We start from the raw sequence: 19,323 nt of genomic DNA on the forward strand, positions 1-19,323 counted from the left end.
TCGCATTCAATTGCTTCTATTGATACCCAGAGAGTTATTTCCTGTTGTGCATGATATTTAGCAAGTGTTTCTATTTGTGCAGCTCTGTAGTAATGCGCAAAGTTGGGATACCCGAGTCCCCCCTTTACTTTGGGGAGGTATAGAGTTTGTGTTTTTATTCTCGGTTTGGAAGAACCCCAGACAAAAGATGAAACTCTCTTCTGTACTATCCTCAAGTAATATGCAGGTAGTTGGATGGGTAGCACTCTAAAGAGGTATAAAAGTTTTGGTAATATCGTCATTTTGACTGCATTGATTCTTCCAAACCATGATAATGGGAGATGGGTCCATGAATTCATTAAATTCGATAAATGTTTTAGGATTGCGGGATAATTATATGAGAATAAATCTGATATGGATGCAGTAAGATGTATCCCTAAATAAGGAATGCATTTTTCTGGCCATTCAAATGGGAGACCTATTTTGGCCGAACTCAGTTCTATGTTTGAAAGGGATATATTCAGCGCTAAACATTTTTTTGGATTGATTACTAAGCCTGAAAATGATGCAAAATGATTCAGGATTGGAATGAGATTAGGGCCTGACACTTGGGAGGATGAGAGAAATAGGAGGATATCGTCAGCAAATAGGCATATTTTGTGTTTGCGTCCTCCTAATTCTATGCCTATAATAGTTTGGTCAGATCTGATCTTTTGCGCAAGTAGTTCAATAAGGAGGGCAAATAATAGTGGGGATAGTAGGCATCCCTGTTGTGTGCCTCTTTCTATGCTAAAAGGGTCTGACTTATAACCTGCATACTTGACATATGCTTTTGGATTATTGTAAAGTTCCATGATACATTTTGTAAAATTAGGGCCAAAACCCCATTTTTGTAATGTGTATTTTAGGTATGACAATGAAATGGAGTCAAATGCTTGTTTGATGTCTAAAGAGAGAAAACACGCTGGAATTCCTCGCTTTTTTGCTATGTGTGCTAATAGGCTCGCCCTTCGTATACTGTCGTGTGGGCATAAAACCAACTTGGTCTCGATGAATCAGCGTTCCAATAATTTTATTAAGGCGATTTGCTAATATTTTGGCTAGTATTTTGATATCCGTATTCAACATGGAAATAGGACGATCATTTGTACTAAGGGTGTCATCCGAATGTGGTTTAGGGATCATACATTTTATGGCCAACAATGATTCTTGCCTAAAGGTTTTTTGTTTTAGTAAGTCATTAAATGCTTCTGCCATCCTTGGGAAGATAAGGTCCTTGAAGGTTTTATAATATCGGGCTGAGAATCCATCAGGTCCTGGCCTCTTATTTAATTTGAGTTCTTTAATGGCAGCTGCTACGTCGTTTTGTGTGATTGGTTTTTCTAGTTGTGTTTTTTGAGTTTCCTTCATTTGTGGTAATTGAATTTGTGAGAAGAAGGAATCTGCTTCCGTGTCATTAAATGTATTAGCCTCTGAATAAAGTGTTTTTAGGTGGGAACTGAACTTCTGTACTATTTTAAGTGGGTTACGAGTAATAATGTTGTTTGCTATTTTAAGTTTGATAGGCTTGAAGGTCTTATTAATAGAGTTCTCTTGCTAAATATGTGCCAGGTTTATTAGAGTTCTTATAGAATGTATGTTTAGTTCTATTTAATGCTTTGTCTGCTGAATCAGTAAGGAATAGATCATACTCTAAACGCGCTTTATCGAGACAATTTTTTGCGGTGGGAGTATGACTATTTTGGAAGGCCATGAATGATAAGTTAAATTCTGTTTCTAGTTGTCTTGCCATTTGTTTACCAAAAAAGGATGCCTGTTGTTGGAATGTTCCTCTTAATACTGGTTTGTGCGCTTCCCAAAGCGTGAGTGGGGATATTTCTGGACTCATATTGTGCTTTAAATATTCTTTTAGGGCTTGCTCAATTACTAAGCAATAAGTAGGATGCTTAAGCAATATATCTGGGAGATACCAAGTTGGATCATGGTTTTTGGGTATAGCAGACGCTACCGTGGTGAACACTGCATTGTGGTCAGACCATGGGATGGGTATGATAGTAGAATTGAGTATTTCTGGTATTATACCAATTGTTAAAAATATGTGATCAATGCGACTGAATGATTGATGTGGGTTAGAGAAATAGGTATAATTAAGTTTCGTTGGATTAGATTCTCCCCAGGAATCTGCTAAATTATATTTGGATAGGAGGTTAGAGAGAGACCACTTGGCTTGATATTTTGGAGGAGCATATGGGGTTTTGTCCAAAAATGGAAGGAGGACCTGATTGGAATCACCACATATAAAAAGAGAGCCCAATTTGTGGGTATTAATAAATTGGAAAAGATGTGACATAAAGGGTACTGGATTAAGGTTGGGTGCATAATAAGAGACCACTGTAATATCGGTGTCCATGGTAAAGCCCGTTAGAATAAGGTATCGACCCTCTGGGTCTTAGATTTCTGATTGCAGTACGAATGGTGTAGTTCGGTAAAATGCTAATAGGGTTCCCCTTTTCTTGGTAGTAGCAGATGCTGTATACACTTTTGGATAAAAGGCATTATAAAATATAGGATTTGTGTTTGTGGTGAAGTGCGTTTCTTGCAAACAAACAATGTGAGCTTTCTTAGCCTGAAACGATCTAAATGCTTTTGTTCGTTTCTGAGGTACATTTAGACCTTGTACATTAAAGTGGAGGTTCACCCAAAAAATCTATTTTTAACATTAGATTGAGGCTAATTACTGGAGGCAGAATCGGTGTTTTGTTTAAAATCAATGCAGTACTTACCGTTTTAGAGATAGATGTTCTCTGCCGCTTCCCGGTATGGGCTGCGGGACTGGGCGTTCCTATTTGATTGACAGACTTCCGACCGTCGCATACAGCGCGTCACCAGTTTCTGAAAGTAGCCGAATGTCGGTGCGCAGGCGCCGTATAGAGCCGCACCGACGTTCGGTAACTCGTGACACGCTGTATGCGACCGTCGGAAGGCTGTCAATCAAATAGGAACGGCCAGTCCCGAAGACCATACCCGGAAGCGGCGGAGAACATCTATCTATAAAACGGTAAGTACTGAATCTAATGTTAAAACATTTTTTTCGGGTGAATCCCCGCTTTAAGAGTCAATGCATTCAATGGAGCCATGATAGCCTAATCATCAAGCTAATCTTACCATTGTTTATTGAGAAGTGGCTTCCCGGCCCAGTCAATGCAGACAAAGGAAAAAAATAAGTAAAGGGGGATCCAAAATAATAATCCTTAAAAAGAAAATGAGAGACAATACAGGTTATAGAATATCTGAATACATTTAACCACTTCCAGACCTGCTCACGACGATGTACGTCCATTCTTTAAAGATTGATATCTCGGTAACGGCAGCAGCTGCTGCCACAACCGAGGTATCAATCTTTAGTGTGCGCGGTCTGGTAAACGATAACGGCGGTCTCCGCGGCGGATTCGCCGTGAGATCGCCGTTATCGGTGGCGGGAGAGGGCCCCCCCCCTCCCGCCGCTCTCCCGCGCCCTCCGCCGCTTACTGGAGCCGCCGGTAGTGGCGGAGGCGATCGGGACCGTTCGGCAGCTGAGCGGGGACGAGACTGAGGGAAAAATCTCCTTCGTCCGTCCCCATAGCTCTGCTGGGCGGAAGTGACGTCAAAACGTCAGTCCCGCCCAGCCTCTTAAAGAGACAATTTTTTTTTTTTGTCATTTGAAAAAATTACATTTCCAAATTTTTTTTTTTTGCATTTAAGCCCAAATATGAGATATGAGGTCTTTTTGACCCCAGATCTCATATTTAAGAGGACCTGTCATGCTTTTTTCTATTACAAGGGATGTTTACATTCCTTGTAATAGAAATAAAAGTGATCAATTTTATTTATTTATTTTTTCAGTGTAAAAAGTAATAAAATAAATAAAAATAAATATGAAAACAAAAAAACTTTTTTTTAAAGTGCCCCGTCCCGACGAGCTCGCGCGCAGAAGCGAACGCATACGCGAGTAGCGCCCGCATATGAAAACGGTGTTCAAATCACACAAGTGAGGTATCGCCGCGATCGTTAGAGCGAGAGCAATAATTCTAGCCCTAGAGCTACTCTGTAGCTCAAAAAATGCAACCTTTAGAATTTTTTAAACATCGCCTATCAAGATTTTTAAGGATAAAAGTTTGACGCCATGCCACGAGCGGGCGCAATTTTTAAGCGTGACATGTTGGGTATCATTTTACTCTGCGTAACATTATCTTTCACAATATATAAAAAAATTGGGCCAAATTTATTGTTGTCTTATTTTTTAATTCAAAAAAGTGATTTTTTTCCAAAAAAAGTGTGCTTGTAAGACCGCTGCGCAAATACGGTGTGACAAAAAGTATTGCAATGACCACTATTTTATTCTCTAGGGTGTTAGAAAAAAAATATATAATGTTTGGGGGTTTTAAGTAATTTTCTAGCAGAAAAAACTGTTTTAATCTTGCAAACACCAAATCTGAAAAACACCTAAGGTCTGGAAGTGGTTAAGAAAATAAAGTACTTGGATAAAGTCCCTTATCAGGGGGAAAGGTGGTCTCGTCTAATCCCCACATAATATTATGGGGATCCGAGGAGATCCTAGTGAGGCACATGTTTTTTCTGTGCACTGGAGAGCCGCTTACTAAATGAGATATGTGCACCCCTTAGGGTGCAAATTTTTTTTCGCCCTAACTAAATATAACAAAACCGTGGATAATTTATATTTGTTTTCTCAAACATGAAAGTGAAATTGGGGGGGGGGGGGATGCAAAAACGAATAAACTACTGGGGTAGTACTGGTTACTTTTAGAATATTCCCGCAATAAAATGCAGGGTTATTCAAGGTTTAAAATAATATTGAAATTTCCCCTATTGTAACACTAAGCATTGTGACTATATTAGCCAGAATGTTTAACAAAAAATTTAACTTTTCCTTATCTTTGTTTAAGGTGTATTGATAACTATGCTTCACTTGTAAACAAATAGCCTTAGTGAGTTTGTGAAGCAAAATGGGTGCAAAGCACAAGTCCATTAACCACTTGCCGACCGCGCACCGTTGAAATACGTCCACAAGATGGCTCTCCTGGGCGAGATCACGTAGTATGACGTCCGGCGCGTGAACGGCAAGGGGGCGCGCGCGCGCGCCCCCCCGCCGTTCCCGATGATCAGATTCGATGCAGAACTGATCAATCACCAGGTCCAGGCCAATAAAATCTGGCCTGGACCTGGTGATCGCTCTAACCAATGGTTGTCTTCCCCTGGCAATGTTTTGTAAACATTGGCAGGGGAAGTACTGCTCTCTCCCTCGTGTCGGTCTTTCCGTTCCAGACCGAGAGGGAGAGAGCATCTAACCGTGAGTTGCACAACACTACACTGACACCAGGTCACGTAGGCACACAATTCACCCCCCGATCACCCCCCAAATTAACCCATTCACTGCCTGTCACTGTGTCACCCAGTACAGCAATCAGATTTTTTTTTGATCGCTGTACTAGTGTCATTAGTGACAAAAATAAGTGTTAGGGTAATCAGTCTTAGGCCCTAAAAAGTCTAGGGACCCCCCCTAACCCCCCCCAATAAAGGTTTAACCCCTTCATTACCCCCTGTCACCAGTGATCACAGTATAAGTGTCACGGGTGACGCAGGTTAGCTAGTTAATTTTTTATAGCATCAAGGCACCCGCCATATTTTTTGCAATAAAGTTGTAACCCCCTGATCGCCCGGCGGGTGATCAAAGTTTGGTTTTAGCGCCAGATAGGGTCTGCGTCGCCCCAGGCAGCGGCCAATAGCGCTAACACCCACGCACGCACCATACGCCTCCCTTTAGTGGTATAGTATCTGATCGGATCGATACTTGATCTGATCAGATCTATACTAGTGTCCCCTGCAGTTTAGGGTTCCCAAAAACGCATGGTTAGCGGGATCAGCCCAGATACCTGCTAGCACCTGCGTTTAGCCCCTTCGCCCAGTCCAGCCCACCGAAGTGCAGTATCGATCGATCAATCACTGACACAAAACACAAAAACACATAACTGCAGCGTTCGCAGAGTCAGGCCTGATCTCTGCGATCGCTAACAGTTTTTTGGTAGCGCTTGACTCGGTCACTAACAGGTCAGGTGCTTTTTTGCCTGTGAATCTCACCACTGTACCCCTAAATTTAGAGCCCAAAATGGCAAATCGATGGTACAGTGATGAAGAGGCCTACTTGTTTATGAGCCTGACAGATAGTGATGAGGAGGTCACGCATCTGTCAAATTCTTGCTCAGAATACGATCCTGTAGACGACAGTGGCTCCCTGACAGATAGCTCTGACGACGGAGTTGTGGTCCCTGCTAGGGTCAGGTGTACCAGACCCCGATCTTCTGCTGTCGCTGAGGTGCAAGAACCGCAGGGCTCTCGTATGGAGGAGAGAAGTACTAGCGCCGCTATTCCTTCTGGTGAACTGGCAAGCACCAGCGGCCTAGTACATCCTGGTCATATATCCAGCACTGCAGTAACACTTGGTGACGTGGCGAGTCCCATAAGTGCAGTTCAAGCTGGAGAGGTGGCAAGCACGAGTAGTGTCCCGCTGCCACCAAGGAGAAGACGACAAAGACAGGCCCGTCCCCATAGTGCCCTTCCTGCTGCATTCGCCAATCCTGATTGGATACCCACCACTTCTGCAGCACCCGTACTTCCCCCATTCACTGGCCAACCCGGAATGCAAAGTCCGCATCCGGAAAAAAAAGTCCGGCTGGTTCAACAACCAGCTGTCGCTTCTGAAGCAAGAGCGCAGAAGGGCGGAAGCCGCCTGGAAAAGAAGCCCTTCAGAAGATCACCTCATCATCTACAAGGCAATAACAACACAATATCATAAAGAAATCTTCAAAGCCAAGAAACATCATTTTTCTATGACGATTAACAGCGCCATGAACCGCCCCCGAGAACTCTTCAAGATGGTCACCCAGACCATGAATCCGGGATGTCTTGAAGTCCCCAATTCAGACACCCAAGAGTTCTGTAATGAACTATCGGATTTCTTCATCGACAAAATCGAAAGAATCCGGGTAAGTATTCTGCAAAATAATACCCCCCTCAGCCCCCTCTTCAATCAACTACAAAACACCAACAGAAACCTTCTACAATCAACTAAGTTCACTCTGGAACCCATCTCCATCGATACCACCAAAAATATCATTGGTGCGTTGCGGAACAGCACAGCACCCAATGACATCATTCCCACCAAGCTGCTGAAGGAATGCGCCGACATTCTGGCGCCTCCCATCACACAGCTTATAAATCAGTCATTTAAGGAAGGCATAGTGCCATCCCTGCTGAAAGAGGGCACAATCCAGCCCATCTTGAAAAAACCTAACTTGGATCCCAAGGACCCAACTCACCGCCGTCCCATAACAGGCCTAAATATTCTCTCCAAGATAATGGAGAAAATAGTGGTACAACAGCTGCAACAGCATCTGGATACCCACAATCTACTCGATCCATTTCAATCAGGTTTCCGTCCCGGACACGGGACAGAAACGGCCTTACTCAAAATATGGGACGATGCCCTCGAGGCCGCAGACGAGGGAGAATCCTGTCTCCTGGTTCTGCTGGACCTAAGCGCAGCCTTTGACACAGTAGACCACAAAATGTTACTGATGCGACTGGCCGAGGTAGCCAGAATCGCAGAAGGTGATTTACCATGGTTTTCCTCCTTTCTTGAAAACCGATCACAAACAGTGAAACTGGGATCTTTCACGTCGGAAAAACGCACGGTGCCATGTGGAGTCCCCCAAGGATCCCCCCTGTCACCGGTACTGTTCAACATCTATCTTCGCCCTCTCTTTGATATTATCAGTAGCCAAGAACTACTTTATCACTCTTATGCAGACGATACGCAATTGTATTTTCGCATCTGCAACAAAAAGGATCATCATCTCAGTTTAGAGAAATGTCTCTCTTCGATAGAAAACTGGATGACTAAGAGTTATCTTAAACTCAACAGTTCCAAAACAGAACTTCTTATGTTTCACGCCAGCCGAAAGAGTCAACTGGCAACAACCTGGACACCCCCGCCCATTCTGGGCCAAAGCATCACTCCTAGCTCCAAAGTCAAAAGTCTAGGAGTCATTTTTGACACCTTCATGACAATGGACGCACAAATAGGGTCAGTAGTCAGCGGTTCGCACCATTTGTTGCGCCTACTACGCAGACTTATTCCATTTATCCCCAAAGAAGACGTAGCAGTCGTGGTGGGAACAATCATGAATTCCAGACTGGACTATGCAAATGCCCTTTACCTCGGGCTCCCAAAGTACCAAATCGCTCGTCTGCAAGTCGTACAGAATACGGCCGCCAGACTGGTGACTGGGAAAAAAACATGGGAATCAATCTCACCTTCGTTGAGAACCCTTCACTGGTTGCCAGTAAAAGACAGAATTGTATTTAAAGCACTCTGCCTGACACATAAGTGCATCCATGGGAAGGCGCCGCAATATCTTTGCGACAAGATAGAACCTCACAATTCTAATCGCGTTCTGCGATCCACTGACCAAAATCTGGTCAAGGTGCCAAAAACCAAATACAAGTCCAAAGGAGAAAGAAGGTTTGCTTTTCAAGGTCCGAGACTATGGAACGCTTTACCAACCAGCATTCGGTTGGAGGAAAACCACCTGACTTTCAGAAGACAGATTAAAACTCTGCTCTTCTGATGTCATTGAGACACGAAACATCAAGCGCCCAGAGGCGATTCAGTTCGCATGTGCCGCGCTATATAAGTTTTTCATTCATTCATTCATTCATACAGTTGATTTTACGACACTGGATTTTTATTCGCTGTTTTTCACCGAAGATCTCTATAGATCTATTGTGGACCAAAGCAATTTGTACGCTGGTCAATTCATCGCCGCTAATCCCCAGCTGTCCCTTGCCAGAGATTGGAAGCCAATTACGGTTTCCGAATTTAAGATCTTTCTGGGCCTTTCCCTCATCATGGGCATTACTAAAAAGAGTGAGCTGCGGATGTATTGGTCCACGCACCCAGTTCACCATATGCCCATTTTCTCTGCCTCCATGACCAGGACACGATACGAGCAGATCTTGCGGTTCATGCATTTTAGTGACAATGAACTCTGTCGTCCTCGGGGAGACCCTGGATTCGATCGGCTCTACAAAATTCGGCCCCTCGTAAACCACTTCAACGAACGGTTTGCAGCCTTGTATAATCCCCATCAAGTTGTCTGCGTTGATGAGTCCCTGGTTAAGTTTTCTGGCCGCTTGTCATTCAAATTCCTTCCCAGCAAGCGTGCCAGATACGGGGTCAAGTTGTATAAGCTCTGCGACAGGGCAACATGCTATACATCTAGCTTTATGGTTTACGAGGGAAAAGACAGTCACGTAGAGCCGGAGAATTGCCCAGATTACATAGGGAGCGCTGGTAAGATAGTGTGGGAATTGGTGTCACCCTTATTCGGAAAGGGGTACCACTTGTACGTGGACAATTATTACACAAGCGTGCCACTTTTTAGTCACCTTTTTGATTATGGAATTGGCGCATGTGGCACCGTGCGACCTAATCGCCGGGGCATCCCCCAACGGCTTGTAGAATCCCGTCTTAGTCGGGGGGAGAGAGCCTGCTTATAGTGTAATAATTTGTTAGCAGTGAAGTGGAGGGATTCACGGAATGTTTTCGTTCTGTCCACGCTTCACGCAGACACGGCAGTCCAAATTCCTATGGCGACTGGTGTTGTGGAGAAACCCCTCTGTATCCACGAGTACAACCTTAACATGGGAGGGGTGGACCTCAATGACCAGTTGTTGGCGCCGTACCTAATTGCCCGGAGGTCCAAACGCTGGTACAAAAATGTGTCAGTTTATTTGTTTCAATTGGCTTTGCTGAACGCTCATGTGCTATACAGAGCTTCAGGACGGACTGGATCCTTCCTAAAATTCCAGGAAGAGATCGTCGAAGCCCTTCTGTTTCCAGATGGTGCTGTGCCCCACCTTCCCAACGCAAATGCAGTGAGCCGGCTGTATGAGAGGCATTTTCCTTTTGTCCTCCCTGGTACCCCTACCCAAAGAACCCGCCAAAAAACATGTCGTGTCTGCAGCAAACTCGGATTTAGGCGTGACACCCGCTTTTATTGTCCCCACTGTCCTGACCAACCTGGTCTCTGCATTGGTGTATGTTTCAAACGCTACCACACACTAATTGAGTTTTAGCGTAGGGTACAGCACCACACAGTCCTAGGCACACCAACACAGGGTCTCGGAATATGTGATGGCCATCACATTTTGAGAGACCATAATCTGCAACGTTCAGTTTACAGTTTTCTTACAGTTTTTATAAAAGTGAAAAAAAGTGGAAAAATAATTAAAAAAACTCACACAAAAACACAAAAAAAATATAAAATAAAAAATCCAAAAATAGTTGTGGTTGTATTTTTCTCCTCTCTTTATTGTTCTCTTATGTTCACTCTCTACTGTCCACTCACTATTGTTCTATATCTATTCTCTCTATTTTTACAATGTTTTATTGTATTTGCTTTGCAGGTATGGTATGTTATACTGTAATGTTTGTTTTATTGTTAACCATCATTTGCTTAGCAGGTACGCCATTCAGTTGCATCGCAGATTTATTTAGCGTGACAGCAACAGCGTTTGCTCCCACGATTTATAAAGCTGTGACTCCAACGCTGTAGGAGGTGATTTCACCACCACAGTTAAAAAAAAGCACATATGCCGAAGCATGTGGGCATTAGGGGCGGAGGAGCGATTTTGCTCCTAATGCCGCGTACATACGGTCGAAATTCCGACGGAGGCTTGCCCGTGGAAAAGTTCGACCGTGTGTACGCGGCATAACTTTTTATGCGGGAGGATGCCCCCATGCTTCGGCATGTATATGTTTTAGGCACAGGTTGCGTTAAAAAATGTTTTATTTTTTACTGTTTTTATTTTTTTGGTATTTGCTTTGCAGGTATGGTATGGTAAGATCTTAATGTTAAAATGTAATGTTACTTTGTTATAATGTTAACCATCATTTGCTTAGCAGGTACTCCATTCAGTTGCAGCACGGATTTATTTAGCGTGACAGCAACAGCGTTTGCTCCCACGATACATAAAGCCGCGACTCCAACACTGTGGGAGGTGTTTTTACCACCACAGTTAAAAAAAGAGCATATATGCCGAAGCATGGGGGCATTAGGGGCGGAGGAGCGATTTTGCTCCTAATGCCGCGTACATACGGTCAAAATTCCGTCGGAAGCTTGCCCGTGGAAAAGTCCGACCGTGTGTATGCGCCATAACTTTTTATGCGGCGTACATACGTGTGTGAGCGGCATAACTTTTGTGGGAGGATGCCCCCATGCTTCGGCATATATAAATGGTGCATGTATGCCCATCATTAGAAGTGGGTGGATGAAGGGAGGTATTCTAATGGTGGGCATACCCACCGATCAATCTCTTTTTTTCGTTCAGCCAACAGGCTGCATGAAAAAAAAAAGATTACAATACATGTCCAACAAGAACCATCAACGTATGGTATGTTGCTGGACTTTGAATGGTTATACCAGAATGATGCCTGCGGGTTTAGGTATCATCTTGGTATCATTCTTTTCAGCCAGCGGTTGGCTTTCATGTAAAAGCAATCCTAGTGGCTAATTAGCCTCTAAACTGCTTTTACAAGCAGTGGGAGGGAATGTCCCCTCCCCTGATATAAACCGCACCATTGGGAAAGTGGAAAAACATTTTATCACACCGATCTTGGTGTGGTCAGATGCTTTAAGGGCAGAGGAGAGATCTATGGTCTAATAGACCCCAATTTTTTCAAAAAAGAGTACCTGTCACTAACTATTGCTATCATAGGGGATATTTACATGCCCTAAGATAACAATAAAAATTATAAAAATTATAAAAAAAGTAAGAAACAGTTTAAAATAAAATTAAAAAAGCAAATGAAATAATAATAATAATAATAATAATAATAATAATAATAATAAAAAAAAAAAAAAGCACCCCTGTCCCCCCCTGCTCTCGCGCAAAAGCAAACATAAGTGTCAGTCTGGCGTCATATGTAAACAGCAATTGCACCATGCATGTGAGGTATCACCGCGAAGGTCAGATCGAGGGCAGTAATTTTAGCAGTAGACCTCCTCTGTAAATCTAATGTGGTAACCCGTAGAGGCTTTTAAAGGCTTTTAAAAATGTATGTAGTTTGTCGCCACTGCGCATTTGTGCGCAATTTTAAAGCATGTCGTGTTTGGTATCTATGTACTCGGCCTAAGATCATCTTTTTTATTTCATCAAACATTTGGGCAATATAGTGTGTTTTAGTGCATTAAAATAAAAAAATATGTATTTTTGCCCAAAAAAATGCATTTGAAAAATCGCTGCGCAAATACTGCGTGGTAAAAAAAAATGCAACACCCACCATTTTAATCTGTAGGGCCTTTGCTTTAAAATAATATATAATGTTTGGGGGTTCAACTTAACTTTCTTGCAAAAAAATAATATGTTTTTATGTAAACAAACAGTGTCAGAAAGGGCTTTTTTTGTGTGACATAAGCTTCTAAATGTTGTTCATAAAATGCCAGCACAGTTCAAAACCCCCCCAAATGACCCCATTTTGGAAAGTAGACACCCCAAGCTATTTGCTGAGAGGCATCTCGAGTCCATGGAATATTTTATATTTTGACACAAGTTGTAGGAAAGAGAATTATTATTATTTTATTTTATTTTTTTTGCACAAAGTTGTCACTAAATGATATATTGCTCAAACATGCCATGGGCATATGTGGAATTACACCCCAAAATACATTCTGCTGCTTCTCCTGAGTACGGGGATACCACATGTGTGAGACTTTTTGCGAGCCTAGCTGCGTACGGGACCCCAAAAACCAATCACCACCTTCAGGCTTTCTAAGGGTGTAAATTTTTGATTTCACTCCTCACTACCTATCACAGTTTCGGAGGCCATGGAATGCCCAGATGGCACAAAACCCCCCCAAATGACCCCATTTTGGAAAGTAGACACCCCAAGCTATTTGCTGAGAGGTATGTTGAGTATTTTGCAGATCTTGCTTTTTGTCACAAAGATTTGAAAATTGAAAAAAGAAAAAAAAATATATATATATCTTTCTTCATTTTCAAAAATAAATGAGCGCTGTAAAATACTCACCATGCCTCTCAGCAAATAGCTTGGGGTGTCTACTTTCCAAAATGGGGTCATTTGGGGGGGTTGTGTGCCATCTGGGAATTCCATGGCCTCCGAAACTGTGATAGGCAGCGAGGAGTGAAATAAAAAATTTGCGCCCTTAGAAATCCTGAAGGCGATGCTTGGTTTTCGGGGCCCCGTACGCGGCTAGACTCGCAAAAAGTCCCACACATGTGGTATCCCCGTACTCAGGAGAAGCAGCGGAATGTATTTTGGGGTGCAATTCCACATATAACCATGGCATGTATGAGCAATATATCATTTAGTTACAACTTTTTGTAATTTCTTTTTTCTTTTCTTTTTTTTGTCATTATTCAATCACTTGGTACAAAAAAATTAAATATTCAGTGGGCTCAATATGCCCCTCAGCAGATTCCTTGGGGTGTCTACTTTCCAAAATGGGGTCATTTGGGGGGATTTTGTGCTATTTGGGCATTTTATGACCTTCAAAACTGTCTTAGGTAGTGAGAAGTGAAATCAAAAATTTGCGCCCTTAGAAATCCTGAAGGCGGTGCTTGGTTTTCGGGGCCCCGTACGTGGTTGGGCTCCCAAAAAGTCTCACACATGTGGTATCCCTGTACTCAGGAGAAGCAGCAGAATGTATTTTGGGGTGCAATTCCACATATAACTATGGCATGTGTGAGCAATATATCATTTAGTGACAACTTTTTGTAATTTCTTTTTTTTTTTGTCATTATTCAATCACTTGGTACAAAAAAAAAAAATATTCAATGGACTCAACATGCCTTTCAGCAGGTTCCTTGGGGTGTCTACTTTCCAAAATGGGGTCATTTGGGGGAGTTTTGTACTGCCCTGCTATTTTAGCACCTCAAGAATTGAGATAGGCAGTCATAAAATAAAAGCTGTGTAAATTCCAGAAAATGTACCCTAGTTTGTAGACGCTATAACTTTTGCGCAAACCAATAAATATACGCTTATTGGCATTTTTTTTACTAAAGACATGTGGCTGAATACATTTTGGCCAAAATGTATGACTAAAATTGAGTTTGTTCGATTTTTCTTATAACAAAAAGTAGAAAATATCATTTTTTCTCAAAATTTTCGCTCTTTTTCCGTTTATATCGCAAACATTAAAAATCGCAGAGGCAATCAAATACCATCAAAAGAAAGCTCTATTTGTGGGAAAAAAAGGACGCAAATTTTGTTTGGGTACAACATTGTATGGCCGCGCAATTACCAGTTAAAGCAGCGCAGTGGAAAATTGTAAAAATACCTCTGGTCTTAAGGCTGACAAATGGTCCAGTGGAAAAGTGGTTAACAAACTAGCTAAATTAATATAGGGGGTTTGTACACTACCCTGAATTTACACACAAATAGTAGGTGATAAGATAGTAATATTACTCTGTGTGTTTAGAATATACGATCAGTTCAACAGGTGTTTAATAAAAAAAAAATATTTGAATTGAGAAAAAAAAGTATAAATAAAAAAAATATTGAAGAATGGAAATTAAGTGTAAGGCCTCGTACACACGACAGAGATTCTCGGCAGAATTCGCAGAGAAACTCGGTCAAAACCCGGATTCTGCCGAGAATCTCTGTCGTCTGTACAGTTTTGGCTCGATGGAGCCGCCGAGGAACTCGACGAGAAAATAGAGAACATGTTCTCTATTTTCTCGTTGTCCTCGTTCTTCTATGGGAGAAGCCGGCCCGCCGAGCTCCTCGGCGGCTTCATCCCAAAACTCGACGAGGAACTCGACGTGCCAAGCACGTCGAGTTCCTCTGTCGTGTGTACGGGGCCTGACACTTATTTCCTTTTGGGGGAACAAGTCATTACTTGGATTGTATTTTCCTTTCCCAAAAAGTGTTGCTGAAGCAAAAAGAAAAATGAGGAAACTTTTGTGGTGGTCAGTCAGTCCATTGTATCTTCTTGGTCCTGGGGTTGGGATGCAAATCTGCCTCGTTTATGTGAATGATGGGTAAATTGTTGTGGGAAGAAGCAGATGCTGATCTTCTGCGTGAGGTGGTTGATGTAGCTGTTCCTTCAATTAGCTTGAGGTCTAGTAAGGCCTGTTGAAGTTGGTCAGGTGTTCTGCAAGTAATTTTGGTTCCTTGGTAGGTGAAGCGCAGGGAAAAGGGGAATCCCCATTGATATTTAATCTTGTGGTGTTGGTGTTCCAATAAGATAGGTTTCATTGCCCGCCTCTTGGATATAGTTAGCTGGGAGATATCTGTAAATATCTGATAGTTATATCCTTGGAAGAGTAAATTGTTCTTTTCTCTGGCTGCTTCCAATATCTGCTCCTTTGTTCTGTAATAATGGAACTTTTACAGCTAAGGGGGCTGGCGCCTTTTTTGCTGTACTTTTAGTCTGCTGGCTGCCGCTATTGGGGTTCGTTTTTGACTTGTTTCGGGCACCCCCCAGCACCATTTTCCTCATAAAAGGTCCCCCTCACCTCTTAGGCAAATGAGTCCACAAATTGTATCACTTTTGGTATGATGGGCGTCCTGACATATGCAGCTTGTCTCCCTCACAGAGCGGAACTCTAGCCCGACATGTCCGTCCCGCTAGCCTCCGTGCATGCGCCTCGGGCAACATAATTTTTAATGATGAAGTTGGAAAAACTTAGTTTTTTGGACATGCTGAAAAACGTTGTTTTTTTTTTCATGCCGAAAAACGATCGTGTGCAATCCATAATGGTCTGGATTGCACTTTAACATGTACAAATACATGTATGAATTTTCAATTATACTGTGTTAGGGGTGTTAAACTAGTTAAAAAATATTTTTCTTCTATGATCAGCTTGATTATCTGTTACGCCAAAATTAATTAATAAAATGTAATGATAATAATGAATCATTTTTACATGTTTAATAATAATAATTGTCCATTTTCATTCAGTGTTGCCTTGAGTTTTATCAATAAGATTCTTAGAGGACATTATTTTGAAGATTGCATTTTTTTCAGTAAAGAGTTTTCTTACCTTAACATCACAATCACAACATAGACTTATATAAATTAAATTTCCCCTAGCTATACTGTATATAAAGGTTTTAGGTAGGTGTAAAGCAAGAATGCTTTTATATATATATATATATATATATATATATATATATATATATATATATATATATATATATATATATATATATATATATATATATATATATATATATATACACCGTGGGGAGAACACGTACTTGATACACTGCTGATTTTGCAGGTTTTACTACTTACAAAGCATGTAAAGGTCTGTAATTTTTATCATAGGTACTCTTCAACTGTTAGAGACGGAATCTAAAACAAAAATCCAGAAAATAACACTGTATGATTTTTTAAATAATACATTTGCATTTTATTGCATGACATATTTATTTGATCACCTACCAACCAGTAAGAATTCTGACTTTCACAGACCTGTTATTTTTTCTTTATAAGCCCTCCTGTTCTCCACTCATTACCTGTATTAACTGCACCTGTATGAACCTGTATAAAAGACACCTGTCCACACACTCAATCAAACAGACTCCAACCTCTCCACAATGGTCAAGACCAGAAAGTTGTGTAAGGACATCAGTGATAAAATTGTAGACCTGCACAAGACTGGGATGGGCTACAGGACAATAGGCAAACAGCTTGGTGAAAAGGCAACAACCGTTGGCGCAATTATTAGAAAATGGAAGAAGTTCAAGATGACGGTCAATCTCCCTTGGTCTGGGGCTCCATGCAAGATATCACCTTGTGGGGCATCAATGATCATGAGGAAGGTGAGGGATCAGCCCAGAACTACACGGCAGGACCTGGTCAATGACCTGAAGAGAGCTGGGACCACAGTTTCAAAGAAAACCATTAGTAACACGCTATGCCCTCATGGATTAAAATCCTGCAGCGCACGCAAGATCCCCCTGCTCATGTTTTTGGATATCTATACAAACATTTTTTGCCTTTCATTTCTATCTTAAACTTAATGGGTTCTTTAATGCATTCTGTATATTAAGATGAACACCCTCCTGTGTTGCAGCCCCCCCCCCTCCACATATATATATATTAAACAGATCACTTTGTCATCTTTTATACCTTCAGATTCAAGGGCAATCTCTGCTTCCCTGTACATTGGACTGGGGTTACTTACAGTATATTTTTGGAAACTCTACGGTTGTAATTTAATATGAGGCCTTCATTGTGGAACAAGTCTTCTTATACCTTTAAAGTGCTCTGTTGAGTTTTCCAATCATACAGAGTTCTCCGTCCACATCCAGATACTGGAGATGTCTCCACATAGCACAGAAAATCTAATTTTCTTCTATTGTGTTTGACAGTAAAACTTTCAGTTCGTTACCTCTACTGTCCCTTAAGAAAACTTCACACAAAGATTCACTGTGTCTGGCTTGCCTAATAACAGTAAGGTTGTAGAAGCTCAAAGGTGCATCACCTATAACAGATAACAGAATGAGGGAAATAATGTTTAAAAAAAATCCATTGATCTCATGCCCTGATCCTCATTATGTTTTCTTTCTTTTTTTTCTTTAGACGGACTTGTACTGATCTATTCTTAGCAAAAGCTGCAGCAGAGTTTACTTTTTATCAGTTTGATATTACATTATTGACAGTATTTACATTTTCAATGTGCACTTCCTAGCCTCTTTTTATTATACTGCAAAAATCTTTTTTATGTAAAATTGTTAATACAAACTTTTTTTTAATATTATGATGTCTGGTAAAAACTAGAGCTGGTTTTGTATTTGCATTTACTATTAAAATGTTCATATAGTTGTTTTATACATAAGTATGATCAGTATAAAACTGGTATACAGTATATACACTACTGTGCAAATGTTTTAGGCAGGTATGAAAAAATATGTTTAATCTAAAGGGTTGCGCTTGGTCAGTGTACTAAAAGAACTGCTGCACTAAAATATCCCTGGAGTATTGGGATTCAATAATAGTATGAAAAAAGTGAAAAGTGCGCTGTCACGAAAACAAGTGTAAAAGGTTGTAAAACTTATAAAACTATTACCATAAATGAATAAACAAATAATAATATAAACCACATATGATCATAAAATGTGATACAAACAGTGAAACAGAGTCTGAAACAGATAAATGTTATTGAATAGACAAAAACTAGTGCAATAAGCCCATTACCAATGGGGCCAAAAATATACTTAAATAATAAATAAACAAAAATAGTCCATCAGTATGTAAACTACTGTGCCCAATATCAGTGTTCATCCCTAACATTAAGCCAGTGAAATCTTCATGCAAACTTACCCAAAAGTGCCAATAGATCCTCATAGGCTCTAAAGCCTTGTACACACAATCAGATTTTCCGACGGGAATTGTGTGATGACAGGCTGTTGGTGGAAAAACCGACAGTTTGTATGCTCCATCGGACAATTGTTGTCGGATTTTCCGCTGACAAATGTTAGATAGCAGGCTTTAAAATTTTCCGTGGACAATTGTCTGTTCTTGGATTGTCCGAGCGTGCGTACACAAGTCCGTCGGACAAAAGTCCAAAGTACAAACACGCATTATCGGAAGCAAGGACGAGCCGGAAGCGTTCAGTCCTGTAAAACTAGCATTTGTTAAGGAGATATCACATTCGTGATGTGGCAAATTATGAAATGTTGAAATGCAGCGCACATTCTCTTCTTCTTTATAATGGGATAAAAATGAAGCTGCTTTGCTGGTGATACTGACATAGTTCTGCCAAACTTATTTTTTTCTAGTGATATTAAGAATATTAATATTTTTTTTGGGGGGGGGGGGGGGCAAGTTACCACAACCTCATTATCCCATCGTTTTTAAGATCAAAGATGGTGTCCCTTGCTAATTTGACATTGTATTTTTGAAATGTACCTGCATACTCCCAAACTGTCATTTGAAGTAAAACACATAGCCAAGTATTTTTCAAATTATTTTATTTTTATTTAATAGGGAGCACAATAAGGGTCATATAAAAATCAAGAGGAAGGCAGCGATGGAGAAACCTCCTGCCCCCCATCCGCAGCCTCTGACCTCCGCAGCCTCTGACCTCTTTTCACCTCCTCCGCAGCCTCTGACCTCCTGTCCCCCCCTCCGCAGCCTCTGACCTCCCCTGTACCATCCGCAGCCTCTGACCTCCCCTGTACCATCCTCAGCCTCTGACTTCCTGTCCCCCCTCTGCAGCCTCTGACCTCCCCTGTACCATCTGCAGCCTCTG

The sequence above is a fragment of the Rana temporaria genome, chromosome 1 (genome assembly GCF_905171775.1).
Source record: "Rana temporaria chromosome 1, aRanTem1.1, whole genome shotgun sequence".
Taxonomy (NCBI): domain Eukaryota; kingdom Metazoa; phylum Chordata; class Amphibia; order Anura; family Ranidae; genus Rana; species Rana temporaria.